Below are 15,714 nucleotides of genomic sequence, written 5' to 3' on the forward strand. Positions count from 1 at the left end.
TTGTTTGATCAAGTGTCTGCTCTAGATTTCTTTTCTAGCATGAAACCTTTATGTGTTTTCAACAGAGTTTAGGTAGAGAATCCTAGATTTGTATTTTGAAGTAAGTATACGTTGCATTCAGCTCTATTTTATTGCAAACTACAAACCAAAATCAACCAGTGTTTAAAAGAATGAGGTAGTTTGCAAAAAAACAACCAACACAAACCCCTCAGAACTTGGGAAATGCGAGATATGCAACCTTAATTCAGTCACCTGTGCTTCTGAATTATGAAATACAAGGCTATATGATATGTAGTCACAATGCCTACATGCAGGGGAAAGCTGCTGCTTATTCCTCAGTTCTGTCACTCCTGACTTCTGAATGCTTCAATTTGCAGCATTAGCAATTCACTCTTTTTGAAGCATGCTATCTGTAATTCTCCCCAAACTTGTAAGTTGTCTAAATTTGGATAAATTTTCCAGCTTCTTCATACATTTACTTGATGAAAAACATCGGGCCACTGTTGTAAAACAGAGGGTACTAGAATTTCTCAATAAAACCGGCAAAATTTACCATGGTAAGAACAATGTATTTTTCACATAAATTATTCTCTAGAAAAGCTGAATCATTTTTGCTGAAACGTAAAAAAAAAAAAAAAAAAAAAAAAAAAAAAAGCCTGAGGCAGACATCAGCCTGGAATGGAAAATGTCAGTCAGAGCAATTAAAGTGTAGAAACCTATAAGCAACTAAAGCAGAGTCTTATGACAGAAAGTATCTCGCCAGTCTTGGCTGAACACCAGAGCCAGTATCACTTACCTTTATATAGGTGTTATAATCTAAGTAACATATACTAAAGCAAAGAAATGGTCAGCTCCTGCAATGTCCCATACACTTAGGGAAATGGGTACCTAGTTCAAACTGATGAACATGGGATTAGTTATTGCTATTACAGCAGTGTGGACTTAGAGCCACTCAGTTCAATAAACGATCCTACAACAATTGCACGTGTGGAATGAAGCACACTATTGCACAGCTTTTTAGGACAGGATGTGCAACAGATACTGTGCTATGCATTTGGGATGAACTGGACGTGGGTGGACAACAAGAGGTGGCAAAAGGGTAGATAACTAGTGAGAATAGTGAGTTACGGTGATGCTGAAAGTGTCATTGTAATAGCACTACAAAAGAATGTATGGAAACCTAAAGAATAACACTGAACAATTTTTGAATCAGAGAGAGCTTGTGCAGTCTACAAGGAGATACTCCTATTTGATTTGCTAAATTACACGGAAACAGATTTCTTCTTGTGAATGTGTGTAGGTGATGAAAGGTTTTATGGTATTGCGCAGGTATCATTTCTGCATATTCTGTCTTACAAATAATTATTTTGAAAAATAAGTATTTGCATTTAATTTTGCATTTGAAAAATGCAAAACAAGAGAGAAAGTATCTCGATAATTTAATTCTATATAAATATTGCAAGTTAAAAATACTAAAAAGCAATTAAAAGCTATTACAGGGAAGCCTTGTTACATGTGCTCTATCTAAGCTCCCCAAGACACTGAACCCAAAATTGTCATCGTCTCTACACTGTGCACCTCACTGTCAAAGAAGAACATGACTCTTACTCATACCCCTAATCATTTTCTGCTGTCTGAGGTGGAAACATGACAGGCCAGTAAGATTTTCAAAAACATTTAGAAAATGTGTATAATTGTGGGGAGTTGAAATAAATAAGACCTTTTCTTCCCACTGCCTTCACAGAGACACTTCTCCCTGCTGCGTAATTACCTCTCTGCCTAGCACTACACTATGCATCGAAATAAACCTAGATATTTAATAATCTAAAGGTGTTTCCTCTGCAAGAGGTGATAAATGTTTTATGGCTGAGTACTTTTTAGCACCAAAGTCTAATTTTTAGCATTGCTGTCAGTGTTAGATCTTTCTAAAATAGGAACAAAAAGGAATTTTCTTTAAATAGTCTGCTAACTCAAGTTAATTATTAGACTTTGGAACATCTTTTATCACATAGTAGAGACAACTTTACCAACACAGTAGTTGTTCTTATCTTACTGTAGGTATTCTTCTGAATAACAACATTGTTAAGTTGTATTTGTGCAAGGTGTTAAGTAGTGGTTTATATCATGCTAGCTCACTTGTTTGGAAAACATAAATACGACAGAAAATGTCTTTGTCAATACCCATCTAGACAGATGCCATGTTTAGTTGGTTACATCTGTGTGAAGGGAGTGTTGAGATGCTGCCAAATAGAAAAGTGATGTTAAGCAGAATGCAAATCCCAAATTCTCAGAGTGCAGACCAACGTGCTTATCTATTCTAATTATTACTTAACCGACGTTCATGTGTCTTTTTCTAATTCCTTATTATCATCTAAGTCTAGTAAATCCAAATTAAAGAGGAGAAAATTGAAAAGGCTGGTCTGTAAAACCAACAAATGACAAAAACAAGAAAAATTTTGTGCAACATATCGTTAAGGAATTGTTCATAAATCTTGTCTGGTCAGGCTCAACTTGTACTTGTGACCGTGCAAGTTTATTCCTTTTTTCCTCTTTTTCCCCCCTTTTTTTTCTTCTCTTTATTTCTCACAATTTGGAGCATCCTAAGTGTAAAAGACTTCAGAGTCTAGAAGTGCCATTATAAATAGAACTGTGTGCCCCCTTCCACCTCCATAATAATTTTATTTCAGTGCTTTAAATAATCAGTATCCTTCCTTTGGATCTACACTTTGTAGAGAGCTGGAGGTTCTGTAATGTTTCTCTGTAGCCATCACTTGACTAGAAAATATACTCTAAGCATCCAGAAATTTTCTGTTTCTCTTGATTAATGCCCAGAGTTGGAGTCCGTCCCTGACCTACTATAAGGTCTGGGTAAACATGACTTCAAGATTCAGTGCCTAGGTTTCTTTTGGTTTTGATGTTTGTTTTGTTTCCCCCCCATGAAATATATATAAGGCTTGGGTTTAGATTCAGGATTATGTTTCCTGAAACTGTAGCTTTTGAGAATTTTTACACTGTGTACAGAAGACTTAAAATAAATTTATTTTGTTTGTGAGCCTATGATTTGTGGGTGGGTCTAACAGTTTGACAACTAGGTGATCAAACTGCATTTTTGAGGCTGTAAAAATGAACCAGACACCAGTCTAAAACACAATTCAGCATTTTATCTTTGTAGAAGATTTTGTCTTCAACAATTTATTTTGCTAGTTCCTGTTGTGTTTAGTTGCAATGCATTTATGAACCTCTATTTGCAGCATGCTATTTTAACTTGATGTGCCAGAATGGGTAAATCTGAGGCTGTACAGGATAATGACAATGTCGTTTTCAAGGCGCTCTAAATGATATGGAAGATAACTTGAACAAATATTAGTTTCCCACTGTGCTCAGTTGTTACACAGTAGCTAATTAAAAGGCAGTTGACAAGCACATAAGACAAGCGATGCTTGTTGGAGTCCTTAGCAAGCTGAAAAATAATCTAATAACCCTAGAATTAATTTAGACTCAAATGTTTTCATTGCAAATGGTTAATAGGCTGATGGTTGAACTGGTGTGCTCAGACACTTTTCTACATGAAGTAGTACATGACCAGTTTAACTTTTCTCCTATGTAATAAAATTATACAAATCTAAATTATACACACGCTCCCAAGTTCCTAGACTTCATTAAATACTAGGGGATTAAAAACTTGTATAAATTAATCAATGTGCTATAATCCTAAAAATTATAAAATGAACCCTTGAGGAAGTAATGTAATACTAGCTTTTTAATTAGTGTGACACCAGAGATTCATTGTTCTATAATGTAAGTCATATGTTTATGAATTGTATTATCATTTTAAAATAGAAAAAAACCACAGCGGTTTTACTGTTTGCGAGTAGGTGGTAGGTGCTTATGGATTTTGATCCTGTAAACACATCTTCATCTTCATCTTCTGCTCACACAGGTAAACCTAGGCTACTGAGTATAGTCTTATCTTTACTTTCATGAGTAAATAGGTATCTTATGATTCCTGGGCCTATTTTATCACGATCTCCATAAATAATCGTTCTGGAAGCCAGAAGCCCTACTGATAGCAATGAAGTACTAGCAGTGCTTAGAATATCAGGTGCAATTTTAGTATGAAAATGTCACTTTGTTTTTTAGAGGAAGGTGGAAGCCAGTGTTAGGTACAGTCAGTTTTGAGAAGTGCTTCCTATGTCATTTGACATACTGTATTCGTTCAAGACACAAACACTTTTTCATATAAAAATATTTTTGAAAGTCTTCATTCATATTCTCAGTTCATCTTCATCCTACAGGCTGTTGTCATGGTCATTGTTATGGGAATAAAAAGCACTCCCTTCTATTACACAGGACTGATTCTGATAATGTTAAACATCAATGAATCACTCAAGCTTTTAATTCTGTCATGCCAGACCTGTCAATAAACCAAGTGACAAAATTTGGTGAAGTTAACCTTCAGATGTCAATGACCATAGGAAAAATAATAGCAGCAAATTTTACTGTTGTTCGTATGAAAACATAAAACCACTTTGATTTTCCAAAGGTTATTATAAAAAACACAGCACATGGCCAATTACAAAAAAATACTTCAAATTTCTTTAACAGTATCTATGATGTAAACAGAAAACTGCTATGTGACAAATTAATATGGGAGAGGGGATTTTGAAATAGAATTACAAATACAGCTTTCCAGTTTCAATGTAGATCTCATATTTTTTTCGTCAATGTAAAGCTAGAGTCCAGACTTTCCACTTAACCTCAAGAGAACCCATATGGGCTGTATTCTGTACCTACATGACCAAATTACACCTGCTGAGTATTACTTGTACATCTGGCAATGTTTTCTGAGCAATTTTGAAACTCCTTAAGTTTGAGAATTCTTCCTCAGCATATATATTTCACATTAGGGTTTATAATTGTTTAGAGACTGGTGTTGTCTAAATCGTATGCTTTGACGTTGTGTGAATTCCAGTTTGTAAATTCACCTTAATCTGGTTTAGAGAATTTAATTTCCAAGCAGAGCAAGTGCCTGTGGGCACTGTGCACAGCAGGATCAGTGCAGTGCTGGAAACCTGCACAGACCGTATTTAGCAGTGTGATTTAACAGCGTTGGACAGGGAACACTGCTTGAGATTGCCCCTTGTTTCAAAGGGTAAAACAAAACAAAACAACAAAAAAGAGGAAATGCTAACTCTGTCTTTGGCAAATTTCCCCAACATTGTCTGTTCTCATGAAAATGAACAAGGAAGATCAGAGGTTTGAGCATTTTTTCATATAATTCCTGTGGAGCTTCTGGAAGAGAGACAAGTTTCCTATGCAGAACATAATGGCAAAAAAGACTGTGGCTCTTTTGTTTCCACTCTATTTTTTAGAAATCTAAAGAAAAAAAGTTCAATGAAATTTGAATAGTCCAACAGTATCTGAGTCTTTTATATGTATTATTTATTGTACCAATCCTCAGCTGGTATAAATAAGCCCACTTACAATGATGCTAACTGTGGATTTGCTCAATTACATCCTCCATCTGGGCAGTGGAGCCATGCTTTAATAATAAAGAAGCATTTCTCTATTTCTTCCTTCCTTTCTCGCTTCCTGTTAGAGTATTAAAATAATTCTGTGTAAGCAAACTATCCCCAGGATATCCAAGAATTCTGTTGTTATGTCTTCTTCTGTTACTATTTACATTTACTGTAAATAACCCTTTTGCATTAACAACAGAAGACTCATAGTTATGGGAAATGTTCACTATTAGCTAATTTCTGATTCCATCAAATTTCTAGAATTACATCGTGTTATGAAAGGCAGATATTGCAACATTCTTTCCTTTTCAGTAGGATTTTCAGCAATTCAAAAAAAAAATCTAGCATTGGTTATATTTTATTTGCAGAGGCCAATTTTCACATTAGATCTCTTTTATGTTCAGATACTTCAGGGGATAAGCCAATACTAAGTTTTGAACTACAGGACTAGATTTTGAATATAAAAATGCACCTCTTATTATGAAGTGATTGCCAGAAGAGCACTTGAAGGAAACCCAAATTATGATTTTTTTGGTTTTCTGTACTCTAAAATAGCCTCACTACACTGTTTTTTATATGAACATGAAACATTGCTTCTAGGCTACTAACTTGTATTCCATGTTTCAGGTCAATGCGTTTTGAAGCAGATGGGGCAGTAATTAATGAAAAATAGTGTTTAGAAAAGAAGAGGTAAGTCAATTTTACAGATACTGTAATGTCTATGAACTGGCTTGACTGTGGCTGGATTGTGAAGGGGTCAGAGTTGCTCCACAGCTAGTTAATTCACTTGTAGGGAAAAAGGGAGACTGTAACCACGGTGAGCCGGATGCCAGAACCTAGACTGGACACCCCACCTCTGTACATTTCCTGATTTTTCCTCAGTCTAATTGATAAAGTATTTATAGATCAAATGAAGTATTTTGTTTTTAATGACATTTCGTGGACTCTTTATACCATTTTGCATTTTATTTCCATGAAAATCTGGTAAATTGCTGAAAGATGCATTTAATGAAACAGCAATCATAAGGGAGAGGTGCAGAATGGTACCACTGCCTGTGGATGGTGGTTTCTGAAGTAGCACCTCCAAATGCTCACAACTTCTGACAGTGACACTTGCTGAGGAAGAGAAATGCCTAAATTCCATTTGTCTAGTCCAAATAGTTGGAATTCCGAGTGCTAAAGAGCCTCCATATTAGATTAAGACCAATACCTGAATAAACAAGTGACTGAAATGCATTTATAAGAAGGAAGTATGTCTTTTACAATTTCTAGAAGAAAAATTGTTTAGTGTCAGTAGCTCCTTGGTGCAGTATTTGATCTCCTCAGTTCTAGCCAGCTTTCTCATAACATAAAAGTATTGGAGAAGTTTCCGTGAGAATTTGGAGTAGTGCTTGTCCTCCATTCAATGTCCTGCCATTTCCCTAACCTCCCTTCCAAATAGATCTGCCCGCGTGGTAAAGGTCTGTGAATTGGCTTTGGCTGTAGCAAACTTCATCAAAAAGTGTTGCTTTAATTAATACTTTTTTAAAAAAAAAATTATTTCTGAAATGACTAGGAATCTTAAGTGCAGACATGCAGATCTTAGCAGGATAGACATGCTTTACAAACAGATGATACAGTTGTAAGGGACAAGTGTTGACTGCTATGTCTTCTTCCTCCTATGACAAATCTGGGTTGGTGAGGTACATCAAGGAGCGGTTATTAAGTAAGCTCCATAGATAAATGGAGGTCTTCTGTTCCTGCTGCCGTTAAGCTGTCAGGTAGGGCAACATGTGGTAAAGTTTTGTTGTTAGCATACTTCAAAAACCTGCTTGTAATTCCTCAGTTCATACACACCATTTAGTGAATAATTCGACTCACTGGCTATCTTCCAAGCCAATAATGCTGACCAAATTATTTCGAACATGCAGATGGTAACAAAAGGGCACCAGGTGTTGTTTTATTGTAATAAAGATGTGCAAACCTTTGCATCTCACTAAGTTATTTATCCACATAAATCATCAGGATGCTCAGCTTCCTACATTGCTTTAGTAAATTTTGAATAAGAAGCATCAGCTGCTTTCAAAATGTGCCCTTCTCTGTGTGCCACAGATATTTTGCTTTGGGCTTATCTTCCACACTATGACCCATAGAGGCATTCAGTGGATCCTCTTTTTGATTTAAATGATTACTGAGTGATCGGAAGGCCAGATGTTCAGTGGCTTAATTGCTAAGTGTTACCCTATAAAAGAGAGCAGGCAGTTACTATCTGAAGGGAGGATTTTACTGCATATAAATGTTATTTGGTACATTAAGTGATATTATTTACATCCAATTTCTCTTTCTAACATGGTAACCTGAGGCAGTAAGTTGCCATGATGGAAAAATAGCATTTGGTTTCATATAATTCTATGTCTACCTTTACAGATTCAGAGAAACAAAACAAGCAAACATAAATGGAGAGCAATAGTAAGACAATATTGGTCAGCAGGATAAGGAGTACGCTAATACACCAGCAGACTAGTGATTGCCAAGTTTTCTGTAGGCTTTGGGGAATGACTACACTATATTGTCTATAGGAAGGATTTAAAACTCAACTGTAAAATCACAGAATTGAATATTGTAGCCCTCGAAGAAGATCAGGATTTGGTGAGATCACAAGAAGGAAATTTCCATTTCTTTCTGTTGTCACACTGATGTATGAAAAAGAACTTAGGCACGCAACATTGATTCAATATCATTCAGAGCTCTGCAGTAACTGGAATTTCTTTTTGTAAGAGAAGAAATTAAACGGCTACCTTAAGTAGTACAATAATGGGGGTGAGGGCTCTCTGAGCAGATCAGAAACGGCTAGTGATAGCACAGCTCATAACTGTTCAATATTCAGATAAAACTTACATTTACCTCCTTTGATCCCCATTCAAGTTTCTGAGTCCTCAGGGTTGGCTCATGCAGGAATCAAATACACAAACTGATTTTCTTTTTTGTAAATCCCTGTCACCTGTTGGCAATGTGAGCTGGCAGTAACCATTCTAGGCAACAATGCAGCTCTCCATGGTAAAAGAAGTGGCCTTCCACTAGGAAATGGAAATTCGCCATTACCGGAAATAAGTATTGACAGTGCAACTCATCTGTGGTGGACAAGGACCATGGAATCAGGCCCTCTGCAATACGTTTGATATTGTAGCTGATGGTTTATACCGCTAGTGCGTATTAGGGTTTTTTTAAGCACGTAAATGCTTGTGCCAGTTTCATCTATTTAAATGCCTTTTTTGCAAAATTGCATAGTTACTGAGAGTATAGAGCACCTGCAGACATCGTTAACTGTGATTCTCTAGCATGTCTTTGTCAGGAAACACACTGTTTCTGCTAAGATTTTATTATATTATGGCATAAATGACAACCTGAGTAAAACTGTTGGGGGAATGCTAAGGATAGTGCTTCTACCTCTGCAGGATGTGGGCAAAGAGTTAATTAATGTCTATAGTAGTTTTTACAAACAAGTCACACTGATTGTGAAACCCAGTTTAAACTGTAATGATGATTTTAACTTAAGAAATTAGAGAGTTTCCTGACTTAATGCATGGACCATCCATTCTTTTTCTTAGTCCAGGTCTATCATAATCTCTGGTATTGCTTTTTTTCCCCATAGAAAGGAAGGCTGAAAGATGACCCATTACTAGTCACAGCACGTTGCTCTCACTGATTGGAAAGCAGTCACACACCACCAAGCATTTATTCTGTTTACTGAGATGTAACACCAAGGAACAGCAATTCACACCTGCAGTGAAGTTGTTATACTTCCCATTTCTTTTCTTTATTCTATTTTTATCCTTCTTCATTTTTCCTGTTTCATTTTTCTTTTCTTTTATTTTATTTTCTTTTCTTTTTTTTTAATCTTCTCTGTTTCTCCTTCCCTCACTTCTGTGATGGGTGTCAGTGTCACCCTTGACACTTCCCTTAAACCTGAAGTATAAATGGTCAATGGTACTTTCTCAGCTATCAAATGAGTATTACCCTAGCTGTAATTGATGACTTTTCTGTTGGGCAATCAATTTAAATGTATCTGGCTAATATATGAAGTATATATACAAATGTATGTGTATATATTCACATATGTATAGCTTAGACGCAAATCACATCACGAGCTGTGAAATTTAAAGAGGAGAGCTCCCTTCTTATACACAACCTGTTATATGATATCATAGTATCCTCCAAAATATGGCATATGACTGGAGACCAATGAGGGACAATACTGTGAACTAACCCTTATCTGTGACTGACTGACTCATTCACAGAATCATCAAACCACAGAATATTTAAGACTCTTTTTGCAGAATATCTGTGCTAGACAAGAGAAAACATAGCTGGAAAACATTGAAGCAGTGTAGTAATCTTGGAGCAGTCCTTGGAAAGAAAGTAAGCAAGAGAGCAAGTAACATAGCTCTCTAAGGCAGCACAAACTTTTGTCTGAGGGTTCCAGGATTATTTTACTTTGCTTGTAAGGACCATAACCTAAATAAATAAATTTAATATAGAAATATCCCACCTGCCCCATACTTATTACAAACCAACCCCAGAGGTTTAAGATTACTATTCTTAACCTCTACAAACATGACACTTACCAATATAATGTCTCTCAGAGGGACAGGTGGGCATAGAAATGGAATTGCTAAAATGATTTTACTGTAGAAAGAAATGGAGACCTGGGTGGTAAGAAAATATTACATTTGAATTGGTCTCAAGTGTTAAATAATGGATATGTGTGTATGTAGGCTATTCAAATGTTTTTGATTTCTTATGCTGAAGATTAAAATTTCCATTAGTATTCCACCTCTTCAGTTTTGCCTGGGGACTGTTAATTACATTTCTGAAATTGCAACCAAATAAAAACTTAACAAAAAAGTAACAGCCAGATAACATAATAAGTAGTTGTTTTCCCCTTTCTTCTTCCCTGCAAGCAATGTGCTGTCCTCTATAGAGCCCTGGCCTAAAAACTTACCTGCATTAATTCCTGCACTCTCCATCTCCCCATCGTATTTACTACTGAGTAGAAAGAGCCCATTTCAATGTTATTATAAGCACTTTCATCAAAATGCTGGTGTCCTGAAATGCTACTGATGGTAGCAACTGTGATGTCTCAGGAACAAACCAATGGAGATTATCTTGGATTTAATCTAAACCTCCATAAAGTCCTATGCTCAGTGATGACAAGATTCTCTAACTAATGATGAGGTTCTACTCCATAAACCAAGACACTCAGTTGCTTTTTGGAAAATGTTATTGATATTTCACTTCTAATAATTTCTATTTGTGAGGGTGTTTGAAATCTACCGTTTTACGCAGTGTTTTAATCTGCCTGAGCATTATGGGTAGATAGGAATATACTGTCATGGCTGGTGCCCAAAATTCAAGGCTTTGTCTATTTTCAGAACTGTTCTCTGGTAACAGTATAGGTTCCAGTGGGAACTAGGTCTTGCAATGTGATGATGGCTGCTTTCATGTTTATAATGTGCAGTTGCATGAATACTGCATAAACGATGACTTTTTTTTTTTTTTTGTAGGGTTTAGTGGAGAATTTGGTATAAAAACATAAAGCATAAAGGCTAAGCCTTTTTGTTCTGAGTCTGCTGCAAAGCTGGATCATGGCACAGCCATGACTCCCCTGTGTGACTGGGGTACCAGTGAACCTCCTGTTTATACAGGCAATGACTGCCCAGCTGCCTAGAAGGCTGCAGAGAGCTGTTACAGTTTCATGGCAGTTGCAATGAGTAAAAATATACATAAAGGTAGTGGACATAAATGTAGACCTCAAAGTACTACTGAACTTTCTTTATAGCTTATTTCTGCAATCTTAATTGCAGTAAATTTTGCTGAACTGAAAGTAACTTCCAAGGGCCTACCTCTGCTTCCCTCCTATGAGCTTTAAATTGTGTTTTTATAATTAAGCTATAAATTTTAAAGCTATTTCAACTACACTTTTTAATATGCCACAGGTTGTCCACCTGTCGTAACTGTGGTTCGATTGTCATAGATCATTTTCTTTGGTGCACTGCATGACAAAAAGCTCTTAATGTGGCAGAAAAATCCTTCCTAAGTGAATGGCGTCTCAAGTTCTCTCTAAATAGGGGCATAATGCATGTTTCTAATACAGGTGAAAGCAAAAAAGTTTTAGTAGTGAAATGATAGAGTATCAGCGTAATCTGAGAAATATTATGTTTTCTGAGATTATTGATACTGATTTCTGATACGTCAGTGAAAGTGTTTGAAGATGTAACATCAATAATAAGCTGTGGCACTTATGGTGGCTACCATAATGCAACATTGAGATGGTACCATATGAGTTTTCAGCTACTGTATTAACAATTTCAGGGGTTTTCTAAACTAGGAATTACATGTCACTTACCAACAGATAAATGATAACTCTGTTAGGAAAGCAGTAAACCTTTAGCAGCTGTCCTAATGATCACTGCATATGTAGAAAATATGATGTAAAACTTCCAGTTAGTATAAGGAAATAATACAATTACAAGTATGGAGCTTTTTGAAGTAAATGGCCCTGGCTATGATGTGGATTACCTTGATTTTCGCCCTGTTACATCAAAAGTAAGTAAAACTTTTAGTCAAAATATGCAGAAATTACCCTGTGCCTTTCAAATGCTGTTGTAGGGTTTTGCATTAGTTTAGTATACAGGCTGCTGGTCACTGGCATGTGTTTTCTGGTTCAGAGAAGACATGAACCTGTTTAATATGCTTTGATTGTTCTGGTTTTCTTTCTAGTTTAAGGAAGGGGTGGGTTGCAGAAATGAAGTTTTCTTTTTTTCTGACCATTTTCTTTTATTCTTATTATAAATAAGGTTATAAAAAATGTACTTTGAATTAAAGCTATCAGTTTAGACTTAATGGAATTGGGCTAGTACAATGGCTGGGGTACAGATAAGGAAGCTGACAGTGGATTTCCAGTTTTTGTGTACTTTAGGGAAGGGAGTTTAGGGACATCTGTGATATATCGGCTCCTCCAGTTTCAGCATTATAGACAACTAAAGTAATTTGCTGTTATGAATACCTCTGGAGAGTCAATGTGTGCTGCACTGAATTAAATATCTTGAGCTAAGCAAACACAGAAAGACAACCCTAACTTAAAACTTAATTCAACTCTGAACCTGTGGATTCAGGTCTCATGCTTCTTCTTATTGAAGTATATTTCTATTTAATCTTTGTTGGGAACGATTGCTCAGTGTATTCAGTATATCCTTCTCTTTTTCATGCACAGAAGCCTGTGTGTATTTTTTAATTATAATCCACAGCTAGATGTTATGGAAGCCAATTCAGCATAAAATCATTCTTGTGATGTCTGAGCTTTACTGAGTCAAAGCATAAGTACGGCATAGCCAGCCTTCCACCATAGAAAAAAAAAGAAATTAACAATTTTTAATATTATGACATTTTCACCACTTTTTATAAATGTGTAAAACCAAAGTATAACGCTCTAGAGGAAGCAATAATTTCTGTCTTTGAGAGCATACACATGCCCTTACTGGCTTTGGGTTACAGGCATATGTATTTGAAACTAGAAACTTTTTCACCATAAGAATACTTATGGTGAAGAGCACATTCAGCTCTTACCAGCCCATTCCCTTCCCTTTATATCAGTGTAGAGTAAATAGGCTCAATTTCTTTGCATTGGCCTTATGAGAAGTATTTTTTCTCGGTCAACCTTGTTTTGTAGAGTTCGTCTTTTCCTTCAGTTTCCAAAGGCAGTTCTTAGAGCCTAGACATTGTAAAGGACTCGGGCATTTCTCTTATTAAAGTCATGGATGCTCCCAGATTTTCCTTGAGAATTAAGTTTCCAACAGCACAGGGACTAATAAATGTCTCTTCTGTTGAGAGCGCCCCATTTAGCATTCAGCCCCGTTTACAGTACATCACTGTTGCAGGAACATCGACATCCATACTTATTCATACCAAGGATGCTCATGCCATGTCCCTTGATCATTCTGCACTGTGTCTTTCTCATTTCTGCTGATATTCTTCTCTAAAGATAATTCCAGTGATTGTTGTGTTGGTTTTATTTGCCCCCAAACTGGTAACCCAGTGTCCACTTGACTGATGGTGTTACCTTATTTTCTTTATGGACTTCTCACACTGTCACCTAGATTATTAAGAATCTACCTACCTCATCTGGTAACCCCAAAACAGATCTAGATGAGGATATTTTATCAAAAAGTCAGGCTCTGAGGGAGCAGAGGAGCAATTTCATCATTCATCATGTAATCATTTTTTAATCAATATGAGTCTGATTGCATGAAAGACTCCAAATCCTAGTTCCAGGATATTGCAGGGGATACTACTTCAGGCTAGATTACACATCTTGAAGTGCTCCGGAAGATCTTTTTTCTCCCCAGATAAAATCTGTGTTGTCATCAAATGTATACATATGAGAATGAACCATCAGGAAAAGGCAGTCTCTGTCCTAATCCAAAGCCTAGCTGTGGGATGGTAGGAGCAATTACTCTTCCAGCCGATGCCCTGAAAAAAACCTGCAGACAGCTGTTTTCCATGTTCAAATCAGCACGGGTCCTAGATCAAAACAATGCAAGAGTCATTCTGTCCCAAACCTAAGCCCAGACTTGAACCAGGCAGTGGAGAGACCACCTCCATGAAGCTGGTGATCTTCTCCGGCTGTTTCGGAGCCTGACTGAGCGGCCGTGCGGCCCTGGGGCAGGGGAGCCAGTGTGAGCCTGGCGGTTGCTTGCTGTGGGGTGGCTTCGGCAGGTGCAGCCACTGACGTGCCCCTCGGAGCATGGCATAAACGTTTTCTTCTGCATGGGGAAAGGTATTGTCAATGCACACTAATTGCTTGCAGACAGCCTCTAAGGTGGCTGTTTATTAAATGCTGTAAGTTAGATCCGCGCAGTGTCAGAAATGCCTCTTTTTGCATGCTTGTTTATTATCAGCCTGCATTGTATTCCTGTCTTCAGTGAGAAGGATGAATAATTTCTAATCTGTGTGTTTGGAACTAGAAATTCAAATTTGAGCTTCACTGTAAGCTTATAGTATTTTAAATTCCTTCCAAGCTACGTTTGGCCTCAACTGCACAACGTATTTACTGAGACAAAAACAAAAGGACGATAATTTTCACTACAGCACACCTGCAATAATGGCTCACAGCATTTAATTTTTCCCTTGGTTTCCTAGTAGACTTTGTTTTGACACCTGCAAACAACCTTTTCTAAATCAAAGTGAGCTTTTTCTCTCCATGTCATTCTGCCACCCAAGTTGAGCTGACGAAGTCCAACTAAGAAACAGAGCAATTATAAACACAGTTTCCTCTGGTGCTTGTGCTGTTTTTAGCTTTGCTGCACTCCCAAGGAGAAACCTGTGCCTAATGTTTCCAGCTTAGCATGCAAAATTAATAAAACCTGACAATTAGACTGAGCAACATAAAATACAAGTAAGGGATCCTTTCCGATGTGATCGGACTTGAAGATATTAAATTGGCTCCTTATCATAAAACTTTTTTTTTTTTTGTTTAACACAGTGATCATAAAATGTGTATCTGGAATGATAAACAATAATTGGCTCTAGGCAGCCTTTTCTCACAGAGACAAAAGAACAGTTGTTATTGCTGTACTTCTTTCAATAAATACATTTGTAAGCTGAAACTCAGCTAGCCTGTCCTGAAAAGAGGCACACTTTCGTGAGAAACATAAAAGAGATCAAATTTATAAGTGGGCATGTAGACTGAGGGAAAGATTTTATTATATTAAAAAGTGTTATCTGTGCACATAAAATGCCAAGAAATATCTTGCCAGGAAAAATGCAGTCTGAAGTGAATCCTGTAATATTCTATAGGAAAGAATGGATTTAGCTTAGATGTAAATTAGGTCCTGATTCAGCCTATAGATGGTTTGGGGATTAGAATCATAGAATCATAGAATCATCAAGGTTGGAAAAGACCCTTAAGATCATCAAGTCCAACTGTTAACCTAACACTGCCAATTCCATCTATACCATGTCCTCGAGCACCACATCTATCCATTCTTTAAATACGTCCAGGGATGGAGACTCAACCACTTCCCTGGGCAGCCTCTTCCAGTGCCTGACTACCCTTTCACTGAAGAAGTTTTTCCTAATGTCTAACCTAAACCTCCCCTGGCTCAACTTGAGGCCGTTTCCTCTTGTCCTATTGCCTGTTACTTGGGAGAAGGGACCA

At 36.9% G+C, this 15,714-nt stretch overlaps 1 long non-coding RNA gene across 2 annotated transcripts in view; it reads left to right on the plus strand.

Annotated features, from left to right (window-relative positions):
- The first annotated feature begins 6,155 nt into the window (after positions 1-6,155).
- The window catches only part of LOC148051049 (uncharacterized), a 45,914-nt gene continuing 36,355 nt past the window's right edge, over positions 6,156-15,714 (plus strand). For both annotated transcript variants that reach the window (XR_015700418.1, XR_015700420.1), the window contains exon 1: positions 6,156-6,209. This is a non-coding gene — a long non-coding RNA (uncharacterized LOC148051049). The remainder of the gene's footprint in view (positions 6,210-15,714) is intronic.

This window comes from Nipponia nippon, unplaced genomic scaffold, assembly GCF_047370975.1.
Source record: "Nipponia nippon isolate SJK-2023a ecotype South Korea unplaced genomic scaffold, ASM4737097v1 scaffold_7, whole genome shotgun sequence".
Classification (NCBI taxonomy): Eukaryota; Metazoa; Chordata; class Aves; order Pelecaniformes; family Threskiornithidae; genus Nipponia; species Nipponia nippon.